We start from the raw sequence: 16,733 nt of genomic DNA, 5'->3' as shown, positions 1-16,733 counted from the left end.
GTTCTCCCTCTTTTACTGTTTCTATACTTAAAGAATTTCTTGGGATTTTTTTTTGCTCTTCTCCACTATGTGTCTTTCGTATTCTATCTTAGCCGCCCTAATTGCACCCTTACATTTCCTGTTGCATTCTTTGTAAAGTTGGAATGCTGATGATGATTCCTCAGCCTTGTATTTTTTGAAGGCCTATACCTTTGCTTTTATAAGCATTTTTACATTGGAGTTAAGCCACCCAGGACTTTTGTTCACTCTTTTAAATTTATTTCCCAATGGGATGCACTGGCTACTGCCCTTATTCAATATGCTCCTAAAGCAAACCCATTTCTCCTCTGTGTTCTTTGTTCCTAATCCCAATTAATATCTTCTAGCAAGTTTTGTCATTTAGGGAAGTTGGCTCTTTTAAAATTCAGTGTCTTTGTATTCCCATTATGTTTCCAATTTGATAATATTCTACCACTCTATGATAGTACACAGAAACCATGAGCAGTTTGAGAATTAATCACCTACAGCCATTAACTTAAGCCACAATAATGCTAAGCCCCATTACATTAGTCCACACAGTATCACACAGTATACAAGAACATATACACGCACAGGGAGTGCCGTCTGCGAAAGGAATGGAGGATCGAGTAAGTTAAATCACTTTTATGTTCCCCTAAACTAAATGAGCACACTTTCAGTCCCTGTCCCTATTACCAAAATACACACACTGCAGACATTCTGCATAATTCCTTTATTGAGGAATTATATTCTTTAGAGAATGAGAAAATATGGTGTAACAGAGATAACAGATAGGTACTTTGTATCCACCACTTTCTGCTTTAGAAAACAACACATATTGTACAGTATTCAATGGACTCGTGTTGATGGGCAAGTGCAGCTTACTTTCAGGTGCATTCAGGATCAGGGCCGTCTTTAATATTGATTGGACCCTGGGCAAACATTTTCTTGAGATCTCCCAAATCCACTTGTCAACTATTTTCAGGCAGTGTAGGCTCAAGGGGCAGCTGCGTTGGGCCCCACAACAATGACTGGGCCAAGGGCAGCTGTCCCTTTTGCCCTGCCTTAACGACGGCCCTGTCTAGGATCATTCTTTTGATCATTCAGAGTTCATTGATGGATGCATTTTACCTGCAGTTTACCTCCTTCTAAGCTGCTTTTGTATAACGTTTTTGACGTGTATAAGGAGACAAAAGCTTTGACACAAACAAAAACCCGTCAACACAAGCCCTTAATAAATCAGCAACTGACATTTCTGACTTTCGTAATGTTTCTTGTCATTCGTCATTATACCAACCGAATATGAAAATGAAACAAGGCAGCACCAGTGACCATATTATTATAGTTAGTATTATACTTGCTTCTGTTTTACTTTTAGTCTTTAGTCTTTAGTCTTTTAGGTTAGCACTTAAAATAAATGCTGCTTAGCCAGAGTCAAACCGTTTTCCACTTTCTTCAGCTAATAAACTTACAGCACAATGACAGATGCATTTCCTGCTCTTGTCTGCTTCTGTAAAGATTGTCTTAATCTGGTATTGCTCTTCATAATCACCTGAATTAGTCTATTACAGTCTTGTTAATGTCTCCGTATGTGATTTAAATGACATTTTATCATGAAGAGATGCATGGTCTCATTTCATGTCTACAAAGCATGTATTTTATATATGTTTCTGCACTTAAGTCAGTTCAAATAAAATTTTAAGCTAAAACTAGTTTAATTAGATTATCTGGATTGCCTAGGATACACTTATGTGCATGAAGCAATAAATCAGATGGATATTTCCTGTATCATATTATAATCAGTTAATGTTGTTAAATGAACTCAAGACAACATAAAAAGATGTAAAGCAGCACTGCAGAAAGTTAGCAACACAGATGCACCACAATTTATAATATAGATGTAGTGGTCTTGCATAGTTGCAAAAAAAATGTGGGACCCTTATTTGGCTGTAGGCGGAGCCGCATAATAATTAGGGGGCTGGGCATGCGTTTGTAGGTGTGGCTTTCGCACGCCGCTGCAAAAATGGGCATGATGTATGCAAAATAGTGGGCATGGCTTAAATGGGCATGGCTCAAAGGGGGTGTGGTTAGAGTCTGAGATGAATAAGGGATGGAGAGGGAAAGGAGGAGAGAGGAATGAACAGCAGCCCCAGATCCTACACAACAATAGAAATATGTGTATTCTAGAAAGTTTAACAATCAGCAGATAAAGATACGCCAAATACCTGGTGTTAGTGCTTCAATCATCCCGGCACCATGACTGTTATGGTGTCAGGGTGATTAAAGCGCATTATTTCTACTATTACTATTGTAATATAAAATGAAATCATTCAACTCACCATAATGCCGAATCAGTGGGATCCCTGAGCGTGTCACTAGCCACATCGCCTGCCACCAGCAGAGTCCTTCCTTGCATCAGGTGCCCCCAGCAGAGTCTGTCCTTGCATCAAGTGTCCCCAGCAGAGTCTGTCCTTGCAACAGGTGTCCTCAGCAGAGTCCGTCCTTGCATCAGGTGCCCCCAGCAGAGTCTGTCCTCGTATCAGGTGCCCCCGGCAGAGTCCCTCCTTGCATCAGGTGCCCCCAGCAGAGTCCGTCCTTGCATCAGGTGCCCCCAGCAGAGTCCCTCCTTGCATCAGGTGCCCCCAGCACAGTCTTTACACCAGTGTTCCCAGCCTCAGTCCTTAAATCAGTGTCCCAGGCAGAGCCATAGTTACCCCCCCTCTACATAGTTACCCCCCCCCCCTGTACATAGTTTCCCCTCTCGCCCTAGTTACCCCCTGTACATAATTACCCCCCTGTGCATAGTTACCCCCCTGTACATAGTATCCCCCCTGTACATAGTATCCCCCCTGTACATAGTAACCCCTTCTGTACATAGTAACCCCCCTCCTGTAAATAGTTAACCCCCTCCTGTAAATAGTTAACCCCCTCCTGTAAATAGTTAACCCCCTCCTGTATATAGTTAACCCTCCCCTCTCCTGTACATAGTTAACCCTCCCCCCTCCTGCATATAGATAACCTCCCTCCTGTATATAGTTAACCCTCCCCCTCCTGTATATAGTTAATCCCACTCCTCCTGTATATAGCTAACCCCCCTCCTCCTGTATATAGCTAACCCCCCTCCTGTATATACGTAACCCCCCCCTCCTGTATATAGTTACCCCCCTGTACATTAAAGTTAAATTGCTGCAGAGACAAGAGCCAGTGGCGTCACTACAGCTGGTGTCACCCGGTGTGGAAAAAATTGGTGTCCCCCCCCTCCACCAACTATGGTCCCCTTCAGTACAGACACCCCTCCCTCAGTAAAGACCCCCCCACTAAGTACAGACCGCCCCTCCAGCAGTATAGATCCTCCTCCCTCAGTACAGACCCCCCCACTAAGTACAGACCCCCTCCATCAGTTTAGACCCCCCTCAGTATAGACCCCCATCATCAGTATAGACCCACTCAGTACAGACCCCTCTCCCTCAATACAGACCCCCTCAGTGCGGTCCCCCATCTATCAGTATAGACCCCCTCATTTCAGACCCCCCTTCATCAGTGCAGACCCCCTCAGTTCAGACCCCCCCTCTATCAGTGCCAGTGCAGACCCTCCCCTCCCATAACGCCCCCCAGCACATGTCCATTAGAGCAGAATGGAGCACTATGTGATAATGCAGCGGGAATGACTGGCAGCACTACGGCCCCTGGGAGGAACTTGTACATTTTCTTTTGTTGCCGTGCTGCAGATACTCGCTCTGCCCGTCCACCTCCATGGCAGCATTTCCTCTCTCTTGACGGGCTGTTCGGGAGCCGTCATTGTGTTTGTGGCTGTGTGCTGTATCTGCCCGCCGGCGCCGTGTATTCAGTGTATTCAGCGCCGATCCGTGCAGCTAAAGAAGCTGATTCATTGGCTGCATGGATGGAGCCCCCTTCCTCTCTCCACTGAACACTAGGGGGAAGATCTAGCGGCGGCCATTTTGCTGGAGCCAGCTGCTCAGAAAATAAAATAAAAAACAAACATTCCCGATTTTCCCGAAAATCCCGATTCGGGACAGCCTCCAATTGGGACGAGGGTCCCAAAATCGAGATTGTCCCGGGAAAATCGGGACTGTTGGCAACTATGGTCTTGTGACTTTTAGATAGGATGTTTATAAAGTCATAGAACATGTAGCACCTAGGGACATTACTTTAGAGGGAAGTCAATAAGTTTGAATGTTTTCCCCAGGAGATAAAAACATCTATTGTATGCCCACTATTTTATGTTATTATTTTAGAATGGCATGGTTCTCAGCAATGTACCTGACTTCAATATGGGGACTGGAAAGTCAGGCACTATAGAGTGCTTGTTTTGGTGAACTCCCATGTATGGTTGCACACTAGATTTAAAGATATAAGAAGTCAAGGAAATATGTTTTTCTGACGTGAATCAAGTTCTAATGGCTTACACAGTGCCAGGAATTACCATAGCATTCTCTGACTACTGGGGAAAATAACAACTCAACATTTTTAACAATACTTTTCATTTTAAACAAACTGAAACAGTTCCAGCTCAGTCTTGCGAAGCATAAATACTACAAGGGAAACAATGCTATATACACATCTAATGGATAATGGGGACTTGGCCAATCAGCACCATGAGCTGTGAAATCGAAGGCCTGCATAATTATTTCTTTAAAGTCTAAGCTACATGGAACACATGTGTACACATTTTTGATGTGTGAAAGCACAAAATAACCATGCTTTCAATCAGTTGCTATCAAGTCCCATTGACCTCTTTTTGTTAGTACCAATAGTCATTCACTATGTTTGATATCAGATGATGGTTACATTGAGCAATCTGAACAAGAAGAGGGTTTGTGAGACTGATTTCCACAGTCTGTGTCCAATAAAGTTGTTTTTTTTTTTTATTTCCTTTTCACAGATCATATAACCAAAAACTGAACAGAACCAGCCCATGTCATTTTGGCTTTATGGCAATCACATATGCAAACTGTAAATAATACCAACTTAATAAAAATAGGTGGTTGGACTATAGCCAGGGGATAATTCAGACAGATCTGCCAATCCCTAGTAAGCATAAAACATAGAAAAGAGAGAGAAGAGGAGAACCTCTTTCTCCAAAACAAACGGGATTTTGCAGGAAAATACTATGTCCATCAGTAGTAGGTAAAGATCAATCAAGTTGATAAAAATATACAAATTTTTATTTAGACATAATTAAAATATATGACAAAAAATGACATTTAAGAAAATATGACCATCCAGTAGTGCATTTCAGAATTCATACGTGACTGTCAGCCAACATGTTTTGCAAAGAACTTTTCGCTTCATCAGGGCTAGACACGATATCACTGATTCATATTAACTGTATAAACAACAATCTATAATTAAATAGTGGTCATATGTGCTATCAAATCATAATGAACCAATTCCAAAGAAAAATATTCATTACAAAAATTGTCACCTACTACTACAAGTCAAAAGAACAGGGCAATCACCACCATTCGCCAGGCGTCATCTCTTGAACCAACTGGTGCAGATTATCCCTGGGTGCCAGATCCCAATAGGACAATACCAATAGGAGGACTGGACCACACAATTAAGGGCAGAAATCTGATAAACCCGTACTGAAGGAAGACAGGAAACCAAAATACCAATAATTATAAGTAATACTTCTAAATAGCAATGATATTAGATCATTCATATCTATTAGTACTGACCGGTCACTCAAGTGGGTCTATTGGGTATGGGATCTGATCCCTGGGTTAGCATAGGGGAGCATATTAATGGCTAAAGGGGCTAGAGTGCTAAGAAAACCCCACTAAGGGGGGGGGGGGGGGGAGGAGAGGGGAGAGATCCTCGCAAATGGCAGATAAGGAATATACAAAATGGGATATATAAATAACCAAACATTAGTACACTTATCCAAATACTGATATCCTAATGGGGTGGTAAGACCCCCAAAGTCCCCTAGGGCAATGTAGCGGCCATACTCACAAGTAGTTAAATACAAGGACACTGTTGCTAAATCTCCCCTAACCACCAAACGACCCCCCCCCCCCCCACAAGTACGTAATAAAAACAAATAGCCAGTGACTTACCCCTAGTGGAAAAGAGGGGGGGGAAGAAGAATAAGCGCAGCTCCTAGCCGGGAGAGTATATTTTTGCCCATCGCGATGGATAGCTGCAGGATGCGTCTGACAGACAGCACCGGCGCTTCCATCTTTTAAATCGTGTGGTCCCACCGGAAGCAAAAAGGTCAGGGATCCCACCTTCAAGGAAGAATGGGAACAGAACCTTAATAGATGCTCCGCAAACCTGATTACAATGCTAAAAACCAAATATAACAAGGAATTAAGTGATCTGGACAAAGAAATTGAGTCACTCAAGATAAATGGGCATCAACTTGCTACAAGCACGGATTTCAAAAGGAGAGAAAATGATCTGTTACAATATTTAGAAAACTATAACAAAAATATTGTTACAAAGAAAGACAGTAAATTCTATAAAGACAAACTTGCCTTCTCGGGAGGTTATGCATACCGATGGCCTAGAGGCCAGAATAGCAAACGAGGGAGATATCCTCGGACAAACAAGAACACAGAAACACCATATAAATCTGATTCCGAGGTTTCTGTGTCATCATCATTTCAGTGACCGGTCAGTACTAATTGATATGAATGATCTAATATCATTGCTATTTAGAAGTATTACTTATAATTATTGGTATGTAGGAACTTATTGGTTTCCTGTCTTCTTTCAGTACGGGTTTATCAGATTTCTGCCCTTAATTGTGTGGTCCAGTCCTCCTATTGGTATTGTCCTATTGGGATCTGGCACCCAGGGATAATCTGCACCAGTTGGTTCAACAGATGACGCCTGGCGAATGGTGGTGATTGCCCTGTTCTTTTGACTTGTAGTAGTAGGTGAGAATTTTTGTAATGAATATTTTTCTTTGGAATTGGTTCATTATGATTTGATAGCACATATGATCACTATTTAATTATAGATTGTCTGTTGTTTATACAGTTAATATGAATCAGTGATATCGTGTCTAGCCCTGATGAAGCGAAAAGTTCTTTGCGAAACATGTTGGCTGACAGTCACGTATGAATTCTGAAATGCACTACTGGATGGTCATATTTTCTTAAATGTCATTTTTTGTCATATATTTTAATTATGTCTAAATAAAAATTTGTATATTTTTATCAACTTGATTGATCTTTACCTACTACTGATGGACATAGTATTTTCCTGCAAAATCCCGTTTGTTTTGGAGAAAGAGGTTCTCCTCCTCTCTCTCTTTTCTATGTAAATAATACCATTATATTTTAGTGCAATACATTGTATATGACCTATAATTCTGATTCCGGATTTTACTTTTAGGAATTTGCTAGTTTCCTGGCTACAATGTTCAACTTGTGACTTCATTGCTTGGTAAGACCCCTTTCACACTGGGGCGTTTTGCAGGCGCTACAGCGCTAAAAATAGCTCCTGCAAAGCGCCCTGAAAGAGCCGATGCTGTGTCTCCAATGTGAAAGCCCCGAGGGGGGCTGGCGGGGAGTAAAATTGCCCCGCTAGCAGCCGAATAGCGCTGCGATATTGGCGGTAAAGTGCCGCTACAAATAGCGGCGTTTTACCGCCGACACACCCACCGCCCCAGTGTAAAAGGGGTCTAAGTTATTGACCCAGTAGTAGGCAAGTTGAGAGGCATCACTACATACTGTATTATATACACTCACCGGCCATTTTATTAGGTACACCTTGCTAGTACTGGGTTGGACCCTCTTTTGCCCTCAGAACTACCTTAATTCTTCATGGCACAGATGGAACAAGGTGTTCCTCAGAGATTTGGTCCATGTTGATATGATAGCATTACGCAGTTGCTGCAGATTTGTTGGCTGCACATCCATGATGCGTATCTCCCATTGCACCATATCCCAAAGGTGCTCTATTGGATTGAGATCTGGTGACTGTGGAGGCCATTGGAGTACAGTGAACTTATTGTCATGTTCAAGAAACCAGTGGTGAGATGATTAAAGCTTTGAGCTTTGTGACATGGTGCATTAAAATTCTGCAAGTAGCCATCAGAAGATGGGTACACTGTAGTCATAAAGGGATGGACATGGTCAACAACAATACTCAGGTAGGCCGTGGCGTTTAAACGATGCTCAATTGAAACTAAGGTGTCCAAAGTGTGCCAAGAAAAAAATCCCCACACCATTACACCACCACCACCAGCCTGAACCGTTGATACAAGGCAGGATGGATCCATGCTTTCATGTTGTTTACCTCAAATTATGGCCATATCATCTGAATGTCACAGCTGAAATTGAGACTCAGACCTGGCAACATTTTTCCAATCTTCTATTGTCCAATTTTGGTGAACCTGTGTGAATAGTAGACTCAGTTTCCCGTTCTTAGCTGACAAGAGTAGCACGCAGTGTGGTCTTCTGCTGCTGTGGCCCATATGCTTCGAGGTTCGATGTGTTGTGCATTCAAGTATGGAATTCTGCATACTTTGGTTTTTATACAACTGCCGCTCACTGGATATTTTCTCTTTTTCTGACCATTCTCTGTAAACCCTAGAGATGGTTGAAAAGCCCTGTAGATAAACAGTTTTTGAAATAGTCAAACCAGCCGCCTGGCACCAACAACCATGCCACATTCAAAGTCACCTAAATCCCATTTCTTCCCCATTCTGATGCTCCGTTTGAACTTCAGCAAGTCATCTTCACCACATCTACATGCCTAAATGCATTGAATTGCTGCCATGTGATTGGCTGATTAGCAATTTGCTATACTAAGCAATTGAACAGGTGTACCTAATAAAGTGGCCAGTGAGTGTATATTATATATGTTATAATAACATAAATATTCAAACAAATATTAAACCTGTCTTTAAGAAACTCTCAAAATCCATATTATTTGAAAAATATGCCCCTCAAATGGAGATAATTATAAAAAGGATTTCTAATATAACTCTAGTACAGATAATCATATAAGTGCATAAATATACAGTATCTACATTTTATTTAATTCTACCCAAAACTACAATGTGTCAACATGAAAACATTCACACTTATAAAATCATCCAAAATCTTTCCCCCGTAGAGCATGCATGTATGACTCCTAACTTTAATATCACCAAATCTTCAGATGACATACTGTATATCTCTGCCCAATCCATAGATGCTCCAATGTAGAATAATACTGTCTTTTAGCACTACCCTATAGCCGTGTTAACAACACATAAACTTAAGGAGCCATACATGCATGCTTTGGAGGTGTAACATTTAGGATGATTTTAAAGTGGTTGTAAAACCGTACATATACCCGTACATATACCCAATGAAATTATCCTCAGGTGATACACAGAGATGAAACAAATCCTCGTACATAAGTTGCACCTGTCTATCTGCAGTTTTCTCTTCTCTACACCTGTTCAAAGTCCAAAATATAAAAGCTTGTCTGAGGGTTCAAAAAAAAGGGGGTGGAGAACTGAAGTTACACTCTGCAGAGATCAGTGAGGAGAGCTCTGAGAGCGGATTGGAGGGAAGGGACACACTCCCTCCACACTGCTCAGAGAAACAGAGCTGAGGCTGTCAATCAGTTGGAGCTTCCTCCACGTCACCATTTTTCTCTTGTCAGGAAATATTGTCAGAAGAGATTCATGCTGATAGCACAGGAAGGAAGCAGCAGACAGAAATGACACATAGTGCTTTTAATTGAGACAAGTACACACTATAGAGGGATATGCTTTATTCATATTTCATGTCCGAGGTTTACAACCACTTTAAATGTGTGTATTTTTTGATGTTGATGCATTAAATCTCGTAGTTGTAGATAAAATGAAATAAATTGTAGGTATACTATAAGTATGCAATGACATGATTATCTACATTAGAGTTGTATCTGAAATTCTGTTCATAATGATCTCCATTTGAGGGGCTTATTTTTCAAATTTTTGTGACAGTATATTAATAATTGCTATATTTTCTTTCACATATTAATTAAAACAAAAACCAGTTAATTTTGAAATCTACAAGATTATCACTTTACTTTCTTTTCTCAATCAGAATGGTTTTCTGTATTTTTTTCCAACAGTGAATGTTTTGAGTGTCAAGATTGGGGTAGCGTAACAGTTATGTTATTAGATTTGTGCCTATGGCACTTCCCATGAATGCTTTTTGCATTACCGGAATAGACGGTTCAAAGCCCAGTGAGACAATGGCATGGATTTATCCAACAACCCGCCAAGAAGATTGGCCATTAAAGAGTTACATTTGAATCCAAGCTATGAAAGTCGCAAGTTCCACCCTCTCACCACACAGCAATAATCATGGGAATAAATATTTCCAGCCTGTCTGAAGAACATTATTGTTATCAGAAATTTCAGCCCACAAACTGCAGAAAGCTTTTAAACGCTTTCCTCACATTCCTTGGCCTAAATGTTGCAATGGATGCTGGGAGCATAGGGTTTTAATAATGCAGCTGTTCAGATTAATGCTAATAGAATGCAGTATAATCTTTGTGACTGCTTCTAGGCCCAGCACTGTATAGGGCTCAGCATATAGAAAAAAAATATGTCACAGAAGACTGGATTCTCTGGTTCTACAATGCTGGGGTGAACTATCACAGGTACAAGCTGTGTATCTGCTTTGGTCTCACAGGGCTACATGGGTGCCAGCTGGAGCACCCCACATATCTGTAAAAGGGAACTAAGCCGGGTACACGCTATTTGTTTTTTTTTTTGTTCAACGATGAGGGTTGAACGAAAAATCCTGCCAGCTCCAGTTGGAGCTGCTGTACTAACCACGAGAGTTCAGCGATTTCCCCTGCTGAGCTGTTGGTTCTGACAGGGGGACGCCCCCCACACCAGGACACTCCGATCAGTGCTCTCTGCCATTGGCTGAGAACGCTGATCGGGAGTTGGTCGGATGCTGGTTTTCCAGCATGCACATCGGACAGACCAACATATACACAAGCCAAATGTTGACTGGTTTTTTTTTTTGAACCGGCCGTTGTCTCCTGACATTCGCCCTGTGTGTACGGGCCCTTAGGGACATGTGCATTTTTCAATGACCTCCTTCCACGTAAACACACTGATTTAGATAAGAAATACTACCAGTGCCAGAGTACACAAAAGGTTATTATATATCTTTTAAATTGTAAGCAGGGTGTTCTATCAGAAAGCTGCTACCCATCAGAAAATGCAACCTTAGTGACATTCCGTTGCGGCCATCTTGGTACACCCGCACTCGTCCGCACTAAGCCTACAGTCAGAAGGCGGTAAGCGGACATCTTTTTACAACTACCGGAGTCTGGCATTTCACACGTATTTTTACCAGTAAACTCAGCTTATATAGTGAAATACAGTATTTAGAAATCCATCCGTTGTGATGTTGAATCTTAAAATCAGCGGTGTTCTGTCAGATGAGCAAACCTGTGAGATTAGCATGCTAATTTGTAGTCCTGTGAGCCTCCAGGTAATTGACCAAATCTGGTCTCCAAAATAGTATATCTTTGCAAATGATCAGCTGCTAACGTTACGCATGTCTCATAACCATGCAAAATAGTTAAACCAAATTGTACACACGCTGCGCTTATCAAAATAAAAAAATAAGACATTTCCACTAAAATATTAATAAAGTGATATTGTGCTTAACATATACAAAATCTATTAATACTATACTATACGTTAATGTGCAATAAATTTCAATAAATGAATAAATAGGTAAAAGTGCTCCAATAAGCCTGTGTATTGCAAATATTCCACAAAGCTTGTGCAATTTTCAAACATGAATAGATAATTCAACACAAACATCCATGCGATTTAGTGTTGCATCCAAGCATATCAGTACTGCATCTATGCAATATGGTGTTAGTGCAATGTTCGAACAATAAAAAGTTAAAAAATACAAAAAAAAAAGCATCCCTGCGATTTGGTGCTACATCCATGTGATTCTATGCAGTTCAGTGCTGTGTTGCTGTGCAATGATCAAATTAACAGTCCGATTTAGTGTTGCATCCATGCATTTCAGTGCTGCATCTATGCAATATGGTGTTAGTGCAATGTTCAAACAATAAAAAGTTAAAAAATAAAAAAAAGCATCCATGCGATTTGGTGTTGCATCCATGTGATTCTATGCAATTCAGTGCTGTGTTGCTGTGCAATGATCAAATTAACAGTCCACAGATCTTCCACAATCCATTCATGTGTTATGGTGAACACAAACTAAAGTGCTATGTGCTCATACAAGTGCTCCCCCCCAGGTGATAGCCCCTCACCTTAGGGCGTGTGACTTGCAATTAAGCTTGGTCAGAATGCGCCTTAGAACCTCTATGGGTTCGATGTTATATGCAGGGTCCTGGATAGATTTGCACTGGTGCCTCTGTTCCTCACAGCAGTCCCGTTTGTACCTCAATATATCAACATAAAAAGGACTTCATGGTGCAGTATGTACTAAATTTATTAAAATCATAAACAAATCCCACAATGGGTACTCACAGTAACAAGGCGCTTAAGGGTGCCACACTAAACAGCAGAGACGAACGGGCAACAGCGGCCGGTATGGGGTGGCGTGCTAATCTGTCCCAACAGGTTGTATGTATAACGTTCCGTCCTGTCCCCTTCCCCTACACGTGTTCGATACAAGGGGTATTTCGTATCTTCATCAGGAGGTGATTTCAAAGGGGAAGGGGACAAGACCCTGCAAGTACAGAGAGATACCTGATGATCTTCCAGAAATGTGCTCATCTCCTAAGTCCTGTTGTGGGCTGACAACACAGCTGTTTTGTAGACTAGAGTGTTGATACTCAGCTTTCTTCTTGTGTTGCTGCTTTATTGGTTGTTGTGGGTTTATGTGAACCCTAACAAGTAACTTATTTGCTTCCCTTGCTCTGGTAATATACAGCACAATCCGCCAATCAGGTGTGTTGCAGTGTGTGACAGACCTAGCCGGGAAAGAGACTTTTGGAGGGGACTGTATGCTAGCCTCTTGCCGATCGATCGGGGGCCCTTGCATTTGGGGGAACGGTGCTCTTTGTGAGCTGTATGTCGGGGGACCCTGGATTTGCCATATTGGAATAGTGGCTGATTCATAATGCTGGGACAGATACTGTTAGGAGATGCTGATCTAAATTCCAACACCTGTCTGTCTATTGTCTGCTAAAATGTGTATTGTAAATAAGTCTACTATGGGATCTAAGAGTCATTAGATCCCCATTGTTATTTGTGTTAATTAACTCTGCTATTGTGTGAAAAAGAGTCTATGTTGATTGTGATAATGTTGATTGGACTTTCTGAACTACAAGAAAGCCAGTCTGGCCTAACAGTCATGTCTGAGTCATCTAGGCTGTCTAAAGGGATTAGTTAATTAGCTCATGTTAATTAGGTTAATTAGGTTACAGCTGTATTGTTAGAGTAATATGAGCAGGAGGTCTGCACCTCCACTTTGAGTGTATAAAAACCTGTATTTTGTCAATAAAGAGAGATTCCTGTTTGAACTTACATACAGCCTGCCTGGTGTTTGTTCTGAGCTATCACAACTGGACTAGAACGGCAAAGATCTGTGGTTCTAGTCCCGGACCATTGGATGACCCAACCATCAGACATTGCAATCTGATTCAATAGCTGCAGAGGAGTGTCGGGAGAGTGGAACCGAGCGAGCAAGGGGCTCGTTACACAGTGCAAGGAGCATTCTGATAGAATGAGAGATAGAATGTGTTCCAGGGGCGGAGTCTGGGACATCCTCAACCTGGATAGGAAGTGATGTCCTACAGCTTGGTATAGTGTAAAGCTGATATCTTGGATTCTTAAAGGGGCAAGTTGTATATATTTTTAGATTTTAGTGCACTATAAAAATGTTAGTGCTTTTATGTTTTTTTTTTAAACTTCTCCTTACTGAAGTATAAAAAGGTGAATAACAAAACAATGCCTATTGGGCATTCCCAGGCCCGAGAAATACAATAGCAAACAAACAAAGACACTAAGACAGGTATATGGTACTAATAGTAATAGACAGTAAAACAACTCCTCACTCGTGGTAATCATGGCAAAAGAGAAGTGTGCTAGAGGCATATTACAAATTCACAGAGGTCCCTGCAAAGCAGGTAAATACCCAGTATAATGCATGGCTCATGCAGATCATAATATAGTGAAGGACTAGACAGAGCCAAGATAAGGATGCACAGTGCAACAGGGTAATACACCAATAAAAAGAGAAATAAAACAACCCTACGGAGAATTATGTCCCAGCAGAAAAGTGGTGTCCTCAGAATTAACCCAGAGATCCCACACATTTTTTCAGTCAACCCCAAGATAGGTATAAAAGGATCACTGAATTAAAGAAAAATCTCCAAAAATATATAAATAGCACCACAGATAATTTCCACTTCAGAATAATGGCCTTCCTTGCATAGAACAAAAGAAGGTTCAATAAGGTTCTGGTTGCTCTTGCATGGGCCAGAGAATCTACAAGACACAATTGGCAGACTTTAGGTTGCAAAGACACAGGGTTGGTGGTAAGGTAAGCAATAATTTGGACTACTGCATTTCAGTATTGGCTCAACTGAAGACAGGCCCAAAGCATATGTATATAATCAGCCGACTCGCTCCCACATCTCCAGCAGGTAGAGGAAATACTAATATTGTATGAAGCCTCAAAGACGTAAAATAGAATCTATGTAAAACCATAAACTGTATTAGTCTGCCACTTGCTGACACTAATTGTAGGAAGGTGTATTTCCCAACCTTTTTCCCAGTCCTCATCATCCAGGTCCAACACCTCCTCCCACCATTTGGATTGTAGGCGCTCCACACCCTTATGCACGGAAGGTTGGAGGGCCTTGGTAGATGTTTGAAAGTAATTTGGGAAGGTTAGGGGCTCTCAGTAGTGTCTCCATTTCAGAGGAAAAAAGGGTCAGTGGAGAAACCCCAAGCTGTGAGAAATAGGCACGGAGGACCAAAGGCACCTGAACAGATAAGAGTTGGGAAGGTTAAACTGTAACTTAAGGTGCTCAAAGGCTTTCAGAGTGGCCCCTTCACTGATGTGCCCTAAAGTTTCAATCCCCTTAACAGTCCAGATAGAGGAATCCAGGGTGGTCAAAGATTAGGGAGTAACAGGGGACCATTGTGCGACACCTGCCACCTGTTTGGGATTAGCTAGAAGCCATGCTCTAACCACCGCCTTCATGGTGTGGGTGAGAGAGTGAGGAGAGGGCCTCTATAAGGAAGATGTTGCAGGGCACCGTAGGAACTAAGGGAAGTCGCTTCCAGTACCATTGACACATTGGAATTGTCCGACGTTGCTTTTATGGTATTTTAAATAAAAGTTGTTGCTTTTGAATGGTAAAGCACTATGATGGCCTTTCTATAATATTTTTGAGCCAAATGTGCATATTGAAGAGCGGAGATCTCAGAGGTGTATTACCTTCTGCGTTGGAGTGCTGGAGGATCTAGAAAATATTAAGCCATGGGATAAGACCCCAGTAAAGTGAAGGCGCATTTTGACCTGTTGATAGGTCCAAGTGTAAAGTGAGAGTGTAAACTGACTGGTGGCAGATCGTGTAGTGTTCTTTGAGTCAGGATTCACTGCGGATATATGCAATATTGGACATTTATGTTGAACTATCTATTCATTATATTTGTCTTGATTACAGCATCACGTTGGCAACGTTTTTGAGCCAAGGGGTTCCCACCATTATTGCACTATAATTTTTTTTGTATAATTTTTTTATTGTGTAAGTTTTGCGTTTGAGAGGTCCCCGCCACTATTGTCACTGTATCACTGATTTATACATATCAAGGTTTTGAGTATTATTTTGCACACTGTATTGGTTTAATATTTATTGTAATGCTGACTATATGAAGCACTACTATTTGTTTTTCAACTATTGTAACTTTGAACTTATTACACACTGAGGGGTTCCACCACTATTTATGAATCATTATTTTGAGAGGTAGCGTCGCACTTTTTTGTTTTTGTTTCTGTTTAGTGTGGGAACACACAGCAGTGCGTAGCTGCAAGCCTTCACCCATCCACTTAGATATTTTAATTTACCAGTATTCCCTGCTATATAGATAGTAGCGCGGTGTGATAATCTTTATTAAATGCCTTAGGATAGTCCTTAACAGCATGATCCTCAACTGAGAGCCTGACTGGGAGTAAAATCAATCTGTTTAATCTTTCAGTTTAACAAAAGATGCATGAAATAAACTTTATTCTATTTATGAACCTGCTATGCCATCTTATACGAGCTGGCCATAGTTACTGAATGGAGGTCAGACACACCACCATAATTAATCAATAGGCAATCTTGTTTGAGTTTATTTGCGAACAAACTTGAGTTGCACATGCAGGCATGCACAAAGTGCCAGTCCTACCCTGTTAGGACAGTAACTACCAACCAGAATAAAATACATTTTTTCTAGAGATTGAGAAGACGGGTCCATACTGAGGTCTCAAGGTGTTCATAGACATCAAAATCATTATCCAATCCTATCAAAATCATTGGGGTTGATTGATAATCATCAAATCTATTGCTACCAAATGAATGATTCCATTGAGATTCCATTGACAATGCATTACAATACAACCACCACTTCAATCCTTACATCCCAGACTAAAGCTAATGATAGAAATCTAGCTCTGTATGTAATATGCTTGCAATACTATAAAATAGACACACACATTTATAAGAAATGCAATTGATACAATAGTTATTGAACATGTAGAAGTGAGGTTCATACT

At 41.1% G+C, this 16,733-nt stretch overlaps 1 protein-coding gene across 2 annotated transcripts in view; it reads right to left on the bottom strand.

Annotated features, from left to right (window-relative positions):
• Positions 1-16,733, bottom strand: part of AVIL (advillin) — an 83,982-nt gene that overhangs the window by 47,989 nt on the left and 19,260 nt on the right. The window lies entirely within an intron of this gene.

The sequence above is a fragment of the Aquarana catesbeiana genome, linkage group LG02 (genome assembly GCF_042186555.1).
Source record: "Aquarana catesbeiana isolate 2022-GZ linkage group LG02, ASM4218655v1, whole genome shotgun sequence".
NCBI classification, from domain to species: Eukaryota; Metazoa; Chordata; class Amphibia; order Anura; family Ranidae; genus Aquarana; species Aquarana catesbeiana.
This window is presented reverse-complemented; position numbering and strand designations above follow the sequence as displayed.